At 34.4% G+C, this 18,246-nt stretch overlaps 4 non-coding genes across 4 annotated transcripts; all 4 read right to left on the bottom strand.

Moving 5' to 3' along the window:
• Positions 1-1,424: 1,424 nt before the first annotated feature.
• Positions 1,425-1,619, bottom strand: LOC113786855 (U2 spliceosomal RNA). The gene has a single exon (XR_003473163.1). It is a non-coding gene; the product is annotated as a U2 spliceosomal RNA (small nuclear RNA).
• Positions 1,620-2,564: 945 nt separating this feature from the next.
• Positions 2,565-2,759, bottom strand: LOC113786856 (U2 spliceosomal RNA). Its single transcript, XR_003473164.1, has one exon. It is a non-coding gene; the product is annotated as a U2 spliceosomal RNA (small nuclear RNA).
• Positions 2,760-15,040: 12,281 nt separating this feature from the next.
• On the bottom strand, positions 15,041-15,235 carry LOC113786860 (U2 spliceosomal RNA). Its single transcript, XR_003473168.1, has one exon. It is a non-coding gene; the product is annotated as a U2 spliceosomal RNA (small nuclear RNA).
• An 819-nt stretch (positions 15,236-16,054) lies between these two features.
• LOC113786858 (U2 spliceosomal RNA) lies at positions 16,055-16,249 on the bottom strand. Its single transcript, XR_003473166.1, has one exon. It is a non-coding gene; the product is annotated as a U2 spliceosomal RNA (small nuclear RNA).
• Between the last annotated feature and the right edge of the window lie 1,997 nt (positions 16,250-18,246).

Genomic DNA, 18,246 nt, shown 5'->3' with positions numbered 1-18,246 from the left:
AATATATATTTTTATTTTATAAAATGTTACTAAAAAAAATGGATTGACATAAATTGAAAGTAATTTTAAATGGATTGACATTAATGAGTAATTGAATTAGAAACGTATAAAATCATTACTCACCATAAGTGGAATCATATAATTGTAAGGAGGATTAGATAAATAGCATTTATGTCGATATTTATGAGTGATTATGTGATTTTTTTTCATTGAATTTAATGATTAATAATATAAATTATTACAATTGGTAAATGACTAATAATACTATAAAATAATTTATAAATTTATTATAAAATAACTTATAAAATAATTTGATAATAATATAAATTATAAATTTGATAATAATATAAATTATCAAATTATAATCAAATTGTAAAATAATTTATAAATTTATTATAAATAATTGTAAAATAATTTCATAATTTATAAATTTATTATAAAATAATATTATCAAATAGATTTTGGAGGTATTAAAGAAATTGTGTAAGGAATATGAAAAGTTGTTGAAAGAGAAGGGGTACTCTCATGAGGTACACATCAGCTTTTTGACTGATGTGGATGAAATATGTTGAAGTGGCAAAATACGATGATGTGGCAAAATATGATGATGTGGCATCAGGAGTCTGTTTTAAATATATATAATAGATGAGATAAGCCGTAAACATATTAATAGCATGAGTTATTGGAGTGATACAATGTATATATGAAATTTTTTAGTAGAACTATTGAAATGTCTTATTTCATTTTTTGAAAAATATAGAGAAAATAGATTTAAAAATGTCATTAATTCTGTTAAAAAAAATTTCTATAGTTATTAAATAAAATATTAATAATTTATTTATTAAATTTTGAAAAAGTCTCATCTAATAATTTTGTTTTAGACTTCATAACGGCATCAGGAGTCTGTTTTAAATATATATAATAGATTTTTGAAAGGTGCATTTACAATTCAAATCTCCCTTTCTTGTAAATCGACATTGTTACTTCATAATGTTTACAACCTGATATTTTATTTAGGTTTTTGAAATTTTTATAGTAACTTAGTAATTTTTATAGTCTTGTATAAATGGAGTATTATAGAAATATACAAATAGTTTAGTGTGATGTTTCAACAAGGTGTTTGAAATTTTGATATCATTTAAAAAACACAATGCTCAATTTGTTAAACAACCAATTAAATTAATTGAAAAGAAATCTCCGTAAAGTCTTATATTGATCTCAAGAGCTATTATAATGGGCCCTTTCATTGTCATTATAATCTTGAAGATATACAAAATGCCACATTGTCAAATGTGTATAATAGAGAATGATGCAAGGATCATACTTATAATATTGCTTTTGTGCTCCTCTTATAAACAACATAAAATAGGAGATTGTGTGTTAAATCAATTGTCATTATAATAAAATAAAATATTTGATATTTAGAAGGGTGTGCGAAGCCCGTTTAGTAGTGAAACACATGGGCTACACTTGAGGATCCCAACAACAAGCTATTGTTAAGGACTCCCCCGTCAACAAATTAATTTAATATCGTGTGAGTCATTGACCCACGTATCAGATATTAAACTGATAAGAACATATACTACACTTGATCTTAGCCAAAAGGCCGAGAAAGGTATGCTTTGTAACTATGCTTCGTCTGACTTTTATTTCCTATGTCCAATTAGTTGCTCTGCAGACTATCTGATGCGGGACTTCGAGGGAACAACGATGGACACTTCATAATCCATACATTGAGTCATCAATCGTGCTATAGACGTGAGAAGTGTGCACTTATTTTTCTTGTTTCCGAGATACGAATAGGAGCTTTAAATATAAAAAAAAAACTTCACCATGATAGATTAGTGAGCACTTTGAAGAATCAAATAATGAGAACTTCATGTTTCTAGAACATACTATACTTTTTTATACACGAGATAATTGATTAACTTGAATATTTTATGAGAGATATCTATTAATTGTCAATTGATTATATGTAATATAAGCCAATAGTTCAACTTTTCTTAGCAACACCGTTCATATACACATCTTTTTGCATTTGCACTCAATATATATAAAAAAGAATGTTGAGAATTTTTGAAAATTCGGAAGTTATAGTAACATATTTGTTATAGTGAAAAGGAGAACTATTTTTGAAAATTTAAAAGTTTTGAATAACGCTTACAACATGATATTTTAGTTAGGTTTTCGAAATTTTTATAGTAACTTCGTAATTTTTACAGTCTTGTATAAATTGAGTATTATATAAATATATAAATAGTTTAGTGTGATGTTTCAACAAGGTGTTTGAAATTTGGATTTCATTTAAAAAACACAATGCTCAATTTGTTAAACAACCAATAAAGTCTTATATTGATCTCAAGAGCTATTGTAATGAGCCCTTTCATCATCATTATAATCTTGAAGATATACAGAATGTCACATTGTCAAATGTGTCTTATAGAGAAGGATACAATTATGATGCTTATAATATTGCTTTTGTGCTCCTCTTATAAACAACAAAAAATAAGAGATTATGTGCCAAATCAATCGTCATTATAATAAAATGAAATATTTGATATTTAGTAGGGTGTGCCAAGCCCGTGTAGTAGTGCAACACACGAGCGACACTTGAGGATCCCAACAACAAGCTATTGTTGAGAACTCCCCCGTTAACAAGTTAATTTAATATTGTGGGAGTCGTTGACCCATGTATCAGATATTAAACTGATAAGAACAGATACTACACTTGATCTGAACCAAAAGGCCGAGAAAAGTATGCTTTGTAACTATCCTTCGTCTGACTTTTATTTCTTCCGTCCAATTAGTTGCTCTGTAGACCATCTGATGTGGGACTTCAAGGCAACAAAGATGGACACTCATAATCCAAACATTGAGTCATTAGTTGTGCTATAGACGTGAGAAGTGTGCACTTTAAATAATTCAACAAAGAGAACTTCATGTAACTAGAACATACTATACTTTTTAATACATGGGACAATTGATTAACTTGAATATTTTATGAGAGATATCTATTAATTGTCAGTTAATTATATGGAATATAAGCCAATAGTTTAACATATCTTAGCTACACCTTTCATATACGTATGTTTTAGCTTTTGCAGTCAATATATACAAAAAAGAATGTTGAGAATTTTTGAAATTTCGGAAGTTAGATATGTGTTATAGTGAATAGAAGGAGAATTTTTGAAAATTCGGAAGTTGTGAATAACGTTTACAACCTCATATTTTTGTTAGGTTTTTGACATTTTTATAGTAACTTAGTAATTTTTATAGTCTTGTATAAATGGAGTATTATAGAAATATACAAATAGTTTAGTGTGATGTTTCAACAAGGTGTTTGAAATTTTGATATCATTTAAAAAACACAATGCTCAATTTGTTAAACAACCAATTAAATTAACAAATATCACTTAGCATTTAAATTTTAAATGCACAAAATAACATTTCATCTTAGCATACTCCTTGAAAGGATTTTCATCTGTCAAACATGCATAAACAAGTTAAAAAAAATGAATTTTTTAACAAGACTTCTTTGTCGTATTCGAATACAACATCTTTGTATTCGAATACAGTGCTATTTTGTAAGTCAGTAGCAAAGCAGGACATCTGTATTCGACTACAACTTTCTTGTATTCGAATACAATGTTGTTTCAGAAGTCAGTGGCAAAATCATGACATCTGTATTCAACTACAACCTTCTTGTATTCGAATACAATGTTGTTTCAGAAGTCAGTAGCAAAATCAGGACATCTGTATTCGACTACAACCTTCTTGTATTCGAATACAATCCTGTTACAGAAGTCAGTAGCAAAATCAGGACATATGTATTTGACTACAACCTTCTTGTATTCGAATACAATGCCGTTTCGGAAGTCAGTAGAAAATTCAGGACATCTGTATTCGACTACAACCTCATTGTATTCAAATACAACTGCAGAAAAATGCAGAATTTAGTTTCGAAATGGTTTCGCAATCAATCAACACTTACGACAAATCCAAAACAATCACACTTACCAATTTCAGCCCAATCATAACAACAACAACTGATTATACATACACAATCATCACATTATATGAAACATGACCCGCAATGCGTATATGCCAAAATGCATGAATTCTAGAACTTGAACCAAAACCCACCTCGAAGGGGTGTAAATCATAATTGTACCACTTATCACAGACTAGTACTAATTATCGAGGTGCCACCTATCACGGGTCAACACAATTTACTAAAAAGCATAAATCGTAAAGGTACCGCCTATCACAGACAAGTACTGTTTACCGAGTTGCCACCTATCACGGGTCAACACGATTTACTAAAAAGCGTAAATCGTAAACGTACCGCCTATCACATACCAGTATTGTTTACCAAGGTGCCACCTATCACGGGTAATCACAATTTACTAAAAAACGTAAATCGTAAACGTACAGCCTATCACAGACCAATACTTTTTACCGAGGTGCCACCTATCACGGGTCAGCACGAATTACTAAAAATGTGCAATCTATCATGGACCTGCACGACGCTTAATCTTCATGTCATCAGTTCTTACATGTAATACTTCGAATGATGTAACACCCCGATTTTTAACAGCGCGAGTGTATTTTTTTTTTTCAAAACAAATTCATAATAACAAAGAAATAAATAAGGAAATACTTTAAGATAAATATTTAAGTCGTAACACAACGACAAATAAGTCAACAAAATTCACAAGCAGCGGAATAGTTTTTGAAATACGAATCCAAAGTATTTACACATCAAAAAGTGGTACATGGACCCCATCATAATAAAATGTCAAACAAACAATATTAGTATAGGTAAAGTCTTCCAAATTAAAATAAACACAACCCAAAAAGAAAGACGTTTAGTCCCTATACGTCAACCTAATCTGATCATTCTACCAAAAAAGCTATACATCCCGAATGATCTTCACGCGCCCCGCAAGATCCTCCTGACACAACTTCAGTCAGGTGTGTCCAACTACCTTCCCATTTATAGGGTACTAACCGGTAGGATGGTCCTGGTTCTCATCTGAGGGCAAAGCCCAGATTTCCACAATAGTTGTAAATGGTCACCAACCGAAATTAACAATTAACACATAACATTTAAGTTTTTAAATGTACAAGATAATCTTACAACTTAGCATGCACCTTAAAAGGGTTTCCATATGCCAAACATTCATAAACAAGGTTGAAAAATGAAGTTTTTAACAAAACAACACTGTTGTATTCGAATACAGCATCTCTGTATTCGAATACAAGGCTGTTTCAGCATTCAGCAGCAAAAACAACATGTTTGTATTCGAATACAACCTTCTGTATTCGACTACACAGCAAGTCAGTAGCAAAAACATGTTTGTATTCGAATACAGCTTTCTGTATTCGAATACACATCAGACAACAACAGGAAAACAACAAAATTCAGCTTTTTAAAGGGTTTCGAAACCAATCAACACTTACACACAAATCCAAACAATCACACTTAGCAATTATAGCGCAATCACCATGACATCTTGAGTTTCGAAATAGTTTTGCAATCAATCACCCTTACACACAATTTCAAAACATCCACACTTGACAATTATAACACAATCACCACGACAACATAAGTTTCGAAATGGTTTTGCAATCAATCACACTTACACACAATTCCACAACATCCACACTTGGAAATTATAACACAATCACCATGACAACTTGAGTTCAAACACTCAATCATAATCTTGAATCAAATATGACTCGCGTTCCAAACACCCTAATGCAATGCGTATATGCCAAAATGCATGGACTCAGATTTCCAAACGCAGACCCACCTCGAAGGGCCGTAAATCATAATTGTAACGCCTATCACAGGCCGAAGTACTAAATTACCGAGGTACCACCTATCACGGGTCAACACGATTTACTAAAAATGAAAATCGTAAATGTACCGCCTATCACAGGCCGAAGTACTGTTTACCGAGGTGCCACCTGTCACGGGTCAACACGATTTACCAAAAATGTGTAGTCTATCGCAGGCCTTACACGATGCGACGATCCCCACAAGGATAAGATGAACCAACAAATCACATGGAATCATCTCGTGACCCATCCGGTCACCACTATCACCGTGGCCCATCCGGTCGCCATGTACTATGAAATACATGAGCATACTCTGACTTTATCCACGACAATCGTTGAGTAAATGCAGATATTAAAAGATTCCACATTTTTAATACTCATTTAACTCTAACAATTTTCACGACAATCATTAAGTAAACATAAATATTAAAAGATTCCCCATTTTTAATACTCGTTTAACTCTAACAATTTTGACGACAATCATTAAGTAAATGCAGATATTAAAAGATTCCCCATTTTTAATACTCATTTAACTCTAACGATTTTCACTACAAACATTAGGTAAACAGAGATATTAAAAGATTCTCCATTTTTAATACTCGTTTAACTCTAACAATTCTGACAACAAACATTAAGTAAACATAAATATTAAAAGATTCCCCATTTTTAATACTCGTTTAACTCTAATGGCTTTCAAATTCCACACAAAACATACTCAGACATATTCTCAAATTCAATCCACAATTCACACTAAATCACATCAATTCATTTTTCAACAAAATCCACACAAACACATCTCAAAATTTATAAATATTAATTATGAACATGTCAAACACGACAACCACAAAATTATCACAACCCACCACTCAAACACATCAAATTTCATTTCCTCAAAACCACACATAAATGAGTTAAATTCATTTTCCACGAAACACTCATCAATATCACCAAAACCCAACTCTAAAATTTTACCCATAAAAGCATTAAATTCATTTTCCCCAAATCAACACTTCAACCCTAACCAATTTCTTTTCCACACAACCACAGGTAAGTCCCTAAATGCAAACTAAAAGTTTGGAAGGAGCCCTTACCTTTACGATAGCTCTAACACGCGATTACGATATCGTAATTAATTCCGGTAAAAACTTCGTTCGCGTCGTCGCTTCCAAAGTTGGTTCACTAGCACCATAGCATGGAGGTGAGAAACTTTCCCTTCTATCACTTCTCGAAACGAAGCTTAGATCTAGGAGAAACATGGAGGTTTGTGATTGACGGTTTTCAAAACCCCTAACACCGTTTTTCTTCGTTTTCGAATCAAAGAAGAAGAAGGAAGCTGGGAGCTCTTTTCTTTCTCACCCACTAAGCCTTGGGTTTCATTTCTTAAAGCAAAAGAAAGAAAAAAAAAGGAGAAGAAATAAGGATGAAGAAGAAAGGTCGCAAGGCAGGGAACGAAGGAAACGTTTTTGTTTTCTTTCTTTGTTCCTTTCATTCCTTTCTAATACATACATATATATATATATATATATATATATTACTAATAATAATAATATATAATATATATATAATAATTAAACCTAAACCAATAAATACCTAAATATCTAGATATTTAACAAAACTCTCTGGTGTCCAATTCTTCGTAACGTAAATAAATTATTCTTCGACAAATAATTTTAATCCAATTTCCAAAAATATATTTTTGGCATTTAACCCATTAATTACCAAAAACTAGGCTAAAAGCCTAAGAACTTCAACACCGAATACCCTAAAATTGTATAATTTAGGATTTAAAAATTAAGGGTCTTACAAATGACAAGTTATCCTTCAGTTGAATTGTGTCTGGTTCGATCACATGAGACGGATCTGCAAGGTATTTCCTTAACTGCTACACATGAAAAACGTCGTGAATATTGGTCAGCATCGGAGGCAATGCAATCCGATAAGCAACAAGTCCAATTCGTGCAGAAATCTGATATGTTCCAATGAATTTCGGAGTCAATTTCTTCGATTTTAAGGCTCTACTGACTCCAGTCGTAGGTGTGACTCTTAGAAATACATGGTCACATTGTTCAAATTCTAAAAGCCTGCGACGCTTGTCTGCATAACTCTTCTGACGATCTTGTGAAATCTTCATTTTCTCTTTTATCTTCTTGACCTTATATGTAGTCTGTTGTACCATCTTCGGTCCTGCAATCATACTCTCACCGTTCTTATACCAACACAAAGGCGTTTGACACTTGCGCCCATATAAAGCCTTATATGGTGCCATTCCAATACTTGCGTGGAAACTATTGTTGTAGGTAAACTCAACCAACAGAAGTACATCACCCCAACTTCCTCTATCATCTAATACACATGCTCCCAATATATCTTCCAAGGACTGATTTGTCCTCTCAGTCTGTCCGTCCGTTTGTGGATGGTAAGCTGAACTCAATCTTAGTTTTTTTTCCCAACGCTTCATGCAATGCTCTCCAAAAGTGCGATGTGAACTTTGGGTCACTGTCTGACATAATACTCGACGGTACTCCGTGTAATCTCACAATCTCAACAATGTAGATATCGGTTAGCTTATCCACCTTATAGATGGTCTTTACTGGTAAAAAGTGTGCGGATTTAGTTAATCGATCCACTATCACCCAAATAGAATCATTCCTTCTCCTTGTTTTCGGCAACCCAGTTATAAAATCCATTGAAATGTTGTCCCAATTCCATTCAGGTATATCTAAAGGTTGCAACATTCCAGCAGGTCGATGATGTTCCACTTTCGCTTTCTGACAAGTTAAACAAGTTGATACATACTCTGCTACATGTCTCTTCTTTCCTGGCCACCAATAATTCTGCCTCAAATCCTGACACATCTTTGTTGCTCCAGGATGAATACTCAATTTACTCTTATGAGCCTCTTCTAAAATTGTTTAGCCATCACTGTTGAAGACACCGATACACTTCTTCTACTCAATGCATCAGCCACTACATTGGCCTTCCCAAGGGGGTACTGTAGTGTGAAATCAAAATCCTTGAGAGTCTCCATGCATCGTCTTTGACGCATATTCAATTCCTTCTGATCAAACATATATTTCAAACTTTTAAGGTCACTGAACACTGTGAACGTGCATCCATATAAATAGTGCCTCCAGACCTTCAATGCAAAAACTACAACAACAAGCTCCAAGTCATGAGTAGGATAGTTTCTTTCATGAATCTTCAATTGCCTTGAGGCGTAAGCTACAGCTTTCTTGTGTTGCATCAGAACACATCCCAAACCTTGGTGAGACGCATCGCAGTAAACTTCATATGGTTCTTCTGATTGCGGTAATACCAATACTGGTGAGGTTGTCAACTTCTTCTTTAGTAACTGAAAATTTTCCTCACACTTCTCCGTCCATGCGAACATTTGATCCTTTCTAGTAAGTTGTGTCAATGGGGCTACAATCTTAGCAAAACCTTCAATAAACCTCCTGTAGTACCCTGCCAGTCCTACGAAACTTCGTATATCAGTGACAATATGAGGCTGTTTCCAAGCAAGAATTGTCTCAATCTTTGCCAGATCCACAACGATTCCTTCCTTGGTTACCACATGTCCTAAGAAAATCACTTATTCTAGCCAAAACTCACACTTTGATAGACTGGCATACAATTGCTTCTCGCGTAAAATTTCAAGAACTTGGCACAAATGTTCTCCATGTTCTTCCTCAGTCCTTGAATAAATTAATATATTATCAATGAACACCACAAATTTTTTTTCTAGGAATGGACTAAAGATTCTGTTCATGTAGTCCATTAAAATTGCTGGTGCATTGGTAACTCCAAACGGCATAACAAGATATTCATAATGTCCATAACGGGTTCTAAAAGCAGTCTTTTGAATATCTCCTTCTCTTACTCGAATCTGATGGTAACCCGACTTCAAGTCAATCTTCGAAAATACCACGACTCCTCTCAACTGATCCATGAAATCATCAATGTGTGGCAAAGGATAACGATTCTTAATAGTTTCCTTATTAAGCTGTCTATAATCCACACATAAACGCGAGCTTCCGTTATTCTTCTTAACTAGAAACACCGAAGCTCCCCATGGTGATACACTTGGCCTAATAAATTTCCTCTCCAACAAATCTTCAATTTGGCATTTGAGCTCATTTAATTCCAATGGCGACATTCGATACGACACAATTGAAATAGGTCTGATTCCTGGGTGCAAATCAATGAAAAATTCCACTTCTCTTACCAGTGGCAATCCTAGAATTTCTGTTGGAAATACGTCCCGATACTCATTGACAAGCATCACATCCTCTATGTTCACATTTATCTTTGCCTCCACATTAGCCAAAGACAACAACTCATGAGTTCCTTCTATTAGTGACACTCCGAGTTTGTTAGCAGCTAGATACTTAACAACTCTTGGTTCGGGGAAAAGAACTAGTTTGCGAGCAAAATCCAAGATCACATAATGATACGACATCCAATCCATACCAAGAATGACCTTGAGTGATTGTAGAGGTAAACAAATCAAATTAACCAAGAAATCCCTATTTTGGATAGTTATTTGACAATGTAAATATGCAGAATTTACTGTCAAAGTCTTAGCAGGTGTGGAAACAACCAAATCAAAAGGCAAAGCAGATACAAATAACTTCAAACGATTCACACAATCCATATCAATGAAGGAATGAGTTGCCCCTGAATCAGAAAGTGCAGTAAGAGTGTTACCTGCAATCTCACAATCATGTTCAATCAGATTGCTAGATGGATTTCCAGCTTCAGCACTCACGCAATAAACGCGTCCTCTAGCAGTAGGACGAGTAGCCCTAGTTACATACACAACTGGTTCCACCTTCGGAGTTGTGCAATCCTTTGCCATGTGCCCTGGCTTCTGACAATTGTAGCAAGTAAGAATATTAGAGGTACAAGCACTAGCATAATGTCCCTCTTCCTCACATAAAAAACATCGATCCACTTGTCCCAATTGTCTTCCAAAATTCTGGTTCCTCGGGCGATTATGCCCCCCATTGTTATTTTGTGGTCGATTATAAGGTTTAGCAACTTGTCTTCCCTTGTTATTCTGATGATTCACTCGACTAGGCCATCTGAATTAAAACTCCCTACTCGACTAGCCCTCTTATTTTTCATATCCTCAACCTTTCTACATTTTTCCACAAGAACTTGGAAACGTTGAATTCTCAAGGGTAAGACAGAGTCTTGAATCTCATACTTTTATCCGTCTTGGAAACGATGACACATGGATGGTTCATCAATCTCTTCACGGAAAAACCTGAAATGCCTTGACAACGATTCACACTTAGCGGCATATTCACCCACTGTCATGTTCCCCTGATGAAGTTTTAGAAAATCATCACCCAGTTTAGTCCTGGTACTCATCGGGAAGTATTTGTCTAAAAACTTCCTTTTGAATGATTCCTAGTTCTCCTCCTCGTGAGCTGATCCCATCAACAACCTTGTACTCCTCCACCAATACTAAGCATCCCCTAATAGCAGATAAGTGGCATAGTTGACCTTCACTCCTACCTGACAGTTAATCATCTCAGATCTTTTCCACTTCTTGGATCCACTGATCCGCTTTCTCTAAGTTCTCATCACCCTTAAACTTGGGAGGATTGTAACCACGAAAATCTTCTAATCCTCTTGACTCAGCAACACATATCTCTTTTTCCCTCTTTTCTAGATCTCGTCAAGTCTTTGCAGCAGTCTGGACAGCAACAGAAGCAACCATGTTATTCATAGCTTCCGCCATTTGGTCTTCCCTATTGACATTGACTCTCGGAGCGTCATTCCTTCTTGGTGACATGGTTTTCCTATAAAACCATCATCAAGAAGAGTCTTAACACCACATCAAATAACTCCAAAACTAACTTCCGACTACATCAACACATAATAACTACCCCTGATCCGACAACTCAGACAAATTACCCCGACGCATGATCAGATAACGACTCCCAACCTACCGGTTGACCTGCAATCTAAACCAAAGCTCTGATACCACAATTGTAACAACCCATTTTTTTTTAAAAAAAAAACAATAATTGAATTTCAAAAATCAAGGAAGAAATAAATACTTTTGGATAAAATATTTAAGTCGTAACACAACGACAAAAGTCAACAATATTTACAAGCAGCATAATAGTTTTTGAAATAAAAATCCAAAGTATTTAAACATCAAAATACACCGGCGCTATGAGGCCTATCAAACATAGCTCATACCCCTGGAGTATTCTCGGCAGACACCTATACAAAAGTACTGCCCCAAGAATATTAACTCCCCCACGTCACATCAAAAAGTGGTACATGGACCCATCAAAACAAAAGTCAAGCTGACAATATGATGTATAGGTACAGTCTTCCAAATTGAAATAAATACATCCACAAAAGAAAGACATATATCCCCTATACAACCATCTAATCTGACCATGCTTCAAAATAAACTATACAACCCTAGAGATCTTCACGCGCCCCGCAAGATTCTTCTAACACAGCACCGATCAGATATGTCTAACTACGTGTCCATCTCTAGGGTACTACCCAGTAGGACGATTCTGGTTCTCATTTGAAGGCAAAGCCTAGATTTCCACAATAATTGTAAAGGTCACCAACCGAAATTAACAAATATCACTTAGCATTTAAATTTTAAATGCAAAAAATAACCTTTCATCTTAGCATAATCCTTGAAAGGGTTTTCATATGTCAAACATGCATAAACAAGTTGAAAAAAATGAAGTTTTTAACAAGACTGCACTGTCGTATTCGAATACAACATCCTTGTATTCGAATACAATACTACTTTGTAAGTCAATAGCAAAATCAGGACATCTGTATTCGACTACAACCTTCTTGTATTCGAATTCAATGTTGTTTCAGAAGTCAGTAGCAAAATCAAGACATATGTATTCGACTACAACCTTCTTGTATTCGAATACAATGTTGTTTCAGAAGTTAGTAGCAAAATCAGGACATCTGTATTCGACTACAACCTCATTGTATTCGAATACAACTGCAGAAAAATGCAGAATTCAGTTTCGAAATGGTTTCGCAATCATTCAACACTTACGACAAATCCAAAACAATCACACTTACCAATTTCGACACAATCACAACAACAACAACTGAATATACATACGCAATCATCACATTATATCAAACATGATTCGCGTACCAAGCACCCTAATGCAATGTGTGTATGCCAAAATGCATGAATTCCGGAACTCGAACCAGAACCCTCATCGAAAGGGCATAAATCATAATTGTACCGCCTATCACAGACTAGTACTAATTACCGAGGTGCCACCTATCACAGGTCAACACGATTTACTAAAAAGTGTAAATTGTAAACGTACTGCCTATCACATACCAGTACTGTTTACCGAGGTGCCACCTATCACGAGCCAACACGATTTACTACAAAGCCTAAATCGTAAACATACCGCCTATCACAGATCAGTACTGTTTACCGAGGTGCCACCTATCATGGGTTAGCACGATTTACTAAAAAGCGTAAATCATAAACGTACCGCCTATCACAGACTAGTACTATTTACCGAGGTGCCACCTATCACGGGTCAACATGATTTACTATAAAGCGTAAATCGTAAACGTACCGCCTATCACAGACCAATAATGTTTACCGAGGTTCCACCTATCACGGGTGAGCATGATTTACTAAAAATGTGCAGTCTATCACAGATCTACACGAGGCAAAAAATCGATCAACACGACGCGAAAATCCCTGCAAGGATAAGATGAACCAACATATCACATGGCATCATCTCGTGACTCATCACGGTCACCACTATTACCATGTCACCATGTACTATGAAATGCATGAGCATACTCTGACTCTTTCCACAACAATCATTAAGCAAATGGAGATATTAAAAGATTCCCCGTTTTTAATACTCATTTAACACTAATGATTTTCAATTTCAACATAGAGCACACTCAAACATATATTTTCCACCACCACACATCAAATTCAATCCACAATTCACATTAAATTCGATCAATACAAATTCCACAAAAACCACACCAAGCTCAATCATCAATCACTCATAAATTCCCACAAAATTCAAAACATAATTCATGCGAAATTAATTTTTTCAAAACCACACCTCAAATACATCAAATTTAATTTCCTTAAAAACACACATAAATGAATTATATTCCTTTTCCACAAAATGACACATTCATTTCACCAAATTCCATCTCCACAAATACACATATAGCATCATATATGCAAGCTAAAGATTTGGAAGGACCCCTTACCTTAACGGTAGCTTTAACGAGCGATTACGGTACTGCGATTAATTCTGATAAAATCTCTGCTCGCGTCGTCTCTTCCAAAGTTGACTCACTAGCACCGTAGCGGGGAGATGAACAACTTTCCCTTCTATCACTTCTCGAAACAAAGCTCGAATGTCGAAGAAAAGTGGAGGTTTGTGTTTGATGGTTTTGAAAATCCCTAACATTGTTTTTCTTTGTTTTCGAATCAAAGAAGAAGAAAAAAGTTGAGAGCTCTTTTCTTTCTCACCCACCAAACCTTGAGTTTCTTTTCTTGAAGCAAAAGAAAGCAAACGAAAAAGAAGGGAGAAGGAAGAAGAAAGATGGAGAAATCGCGAGGCAAGGAGAAGAAGAAAAGGGTTCTGTATTTTCTTTCTTTTTCTTTTCTTTTCACACACACACACAATAATATATATATATATATATATATATATATATATATATATATATATTTATTTATATTTATTTATTTATATGTATTTATATTTATTTATTAAACCAAACCAATATCTAAATATCTAGATATTTTCAGCAACCCGAGTATTTTTAATAAAACTGTCCGGTATCAAATTCTTCATAACATAAATAAATTATTCTTCGACAAAAGAATCACCGTACTTAATCTAATTTATTTATCGTTGAATAATTTTATTTGGGGCATCAAATAAAATTTTGGGGCATTAAACTCACAAAATATAAATAACTTGGCTAAAAGCCTCAAAGTTCAATACCAAAATACCTAAATTAGAATTTAAAACTATGGGTCTTACATCAAATGTGTCTAATAGAGAATGACGCAGGGACGATACTTATAATATTGCTTCTGTGCTCCTCTTATAAACAAAAAAAAAAAAGGAGATTGTGTGCCAAATCAATCATCAATATAATAAAATGAAATATTTGATATTTAGTAGGGTGTGCCAAACCCGTGTAGTAATCCAATGCATGGCGGACACTTGAGGATCCCAATAGCCAGCTATTAATGAGGATTACCCCGTCAACAAATTAATTTAATATCATGTGATTCGTTGACCCACGTATAAAATATTAAACTGATAAGAATAGATACTACACTTGATCTTAGTAAAAAGACCGCGAAAGGTAAGCCTTGTAACTATGCTTAGTCTAACTTTTATTTCTTTCGTTCAATTAGTTGCTCTGAAGACCATCTGATGTGGGACTTCAAGGCAACAAAGATGGACACTTCATAATCCAAACATTAAGTCATCAATTGTCCTATAGACGTGAGAAATGTGCAATTCTCTTTCTTGTTATCGAGATAAGAATACGAGCATTAAATATAAAAAAAAAACTTCGACATGATAGATTAGTGAGCACTTTGAAGAATTCAACAAAGAGAACTTCATGAAACTAGAACAAACTCTACTTTGGGATAATTGATTAACTTGAATATTTTATAAGAGATATTTATTAATTGTCAATTGATTATATGAAATATAAACCAATAGTTTAACATATCTTAGTAACACTGTTCATATACACATCTTTTTGCTTTTGCACTCAATATATACAAAAAAGAATGTTGAGAATTTTTGAAAGTTCGGAAGTTAGTTATGTGTTATAGTTAATAGGAGGAGAATTTTTGAAAATTTGGAAGTTGTGAATAACGTTTACAACCTGATATTTTAGTTAGGTTTTTGAAATTAGTAACTTGGTAATTTTTATTGTCTTGTATAAATGGAGTATTATAGAAATATAGAAATAGTTTAGTTTGATGTTTCAACAAGGTGTTTGAAATTTTGATATCATTTAAAAAACACAATGCTGAATTTGTCAATAGAGAATGACGTAGGGACGATACTTATAATATTGCGTTTGTGCTCCTCTTATAAACAAAAAAAAAAATACGAGATTGTGTGCCAAATCAATCGTCATTATAATAAAATGAAGTATTTGATATTTAGTAGGGTGTGCCAAGTCCGTGTAGTAGTGCAACACATGGGCGACAATTGAGGATCCCAATAGCAAGCTATTGTTGAGGACTCCCCCGTCAACAAATTAATTTACTATCGTGTGAGTCGTTGACCCACGTATCTGATTTTAAAATGATAAGAACAGATACTATACTTAATCTTAGCCAAAAGGCCGAGAAAGGTATGCTTTGTAATTATGCTTCGTCTGACTTTTATTTCTTCCGTCCAATTAGTTGCTTTGTAGACCATCTGATGTGGTACTTCAATGCAACAAAGATGAACACTTCATAATCCGAACATAGAGTCTTCATTTGTGCTATAGACGTGAGAAATGTGCACTTCTCTTTCTTGTTTTCGAGATATGAATACGAGCATTAAATATAAAAAACAAAACTTCGACATGATAGATCAGTGAGCACTTTGAAGAATCCAACAAAGAGAACTTCATGAAACTAGAACATACTATACTTTTTTATACATGGGATAATTGATTAACTTGAATATTTTATGAGAGATATCTATTAATTGTCAATTGATTATATGAAATATAAGCCAATAGTTTAACATATCTTAGTAACGCTGTTCATATACGCATTGTAACACCCTGAATTTTAACAGCGCGAGTGTATTTTTTTTCCAAACAAATTCATAAAAACAAAGAAATAATGAAGGAAATACTTTTAGATAAATATTTAAGTCGTAACACAACGACAAATAAGTCAACAAAATTTACAAGCAGCAGAATAGTTTTTGAAATACGAATCCAAAGTATTTACACTGCAAAAAGTGGTACATGGACCCGATCATAATAAAATGTCAAACAGACAATATTAGTTTAGGTACAATTTTCCAAATTAAAATAAACACAACCCAAAAAGAAAGACGTCTAGTCCCTATACATCAACCGAATCTGATCATTCTACCAAAAAACTATACATCCCGGATGATCTTCACGCGCTCTGCAAGATCCTCCTGACACAACTCCAGTTAGGTGTTTCCAACTACCTTCCCATCTATAGGGTACTAACCGGTAGGATGGTCCTGGTTCTCATCTGAGGGCAAAGCCCAGATTTCCACAATAGTTGTAAATGGTCACCAACCGAAATTAACAATTAACACATAACATTTAAGTTTTTAAATGCACAAAATAACCTTTCAACTTAGCATGCACCTTAAAAGGGTTTCCATATGCCAAACATGCATAAACAAGGTTGAAAAATGAAGTTTTTTACAAACAACACTGTTGTATTCGAATACAACATCTCTGTATTCGAATACAAGGTTGTTTCAGCATTCAGCAGCAAAAACAACATGTCTGTATTCCAATACAACCTTCTGTATTCGACTACACAGCAAGTCAGTAGCAAAACAACATGTCTGTATTCGAATACATCGGTCTGTATTCGACTACACAGTAAGTTAGTGGCAAAAACAGCATGTCTGTATTCGAATACAGTTTTCTATATTCGAATACACATCAGACAACAACAAGAAAACAACAAAATTCAGCTTTTTAAAGGGTTTCGAAACCAATCAACACTTACACACAAATCCAAATAATCACACTTAGCAATTATAGCGCAATCACCACGACATCTTGAGTTTCGAAATAGTTTTGCAATCAATCACACTTAAAAACAATTCCAAAACATCCACACTTGGAAATTATACCACAATCACCACGACAACATAAGTTTCGAAATGGTTTTGCAATCAATCACACTTACACACAATTCCAAAACATCCACACTTGGAAATTATACCACAATCACCACGACAACATAAGTTTCGAAATGGTTTTGCAATCAATCACACTTACACACAATTCCAAAACATCCACACTTGGAAATTATACCACAATCACCACGACAACATAAGTTTCGAAATGGTTTTGCAATCAATCACACTTACACACAATTCCAAAACATCCACACTTGGCAATTATAACACAATCACCATGACAACTTCAGTTCAAACACTCAATCATAATCTTAAATCAAACACGACTCGCGTGCCAAGCACTCTAATGCAATGCGTATATGCAAAAATGCATGGACTCGGAATTCCAAACCAAAACCCTCCTCGAAGGGCGTAAATCATAATTGTACCGCCTATCACAGGCCGAAGTACTAAATTACCGAGGTGCCACCTATCACGGGTCAGCACGATTTACTAAAAACGT

This window comes from Cicer arietinum, chromosome 5 (genome assembly GCF_000331145.2).
Source record: "Cicer arietinum cultivar CDC Frontier isolate Library 1 chromosome 5, Cicar.CDCFrontier_v2.0, whole genome shotgun sequence".
Lineage (NCBI taxonomy): Eukaryota > Viridiplantae > Streptophyta > Magnoliopsida > Fabales > Fabaceae > Cicer > Cicer arietinum.
This window is presented reverse-complemented; position numbering and strand designations above follow the sequence as displayed.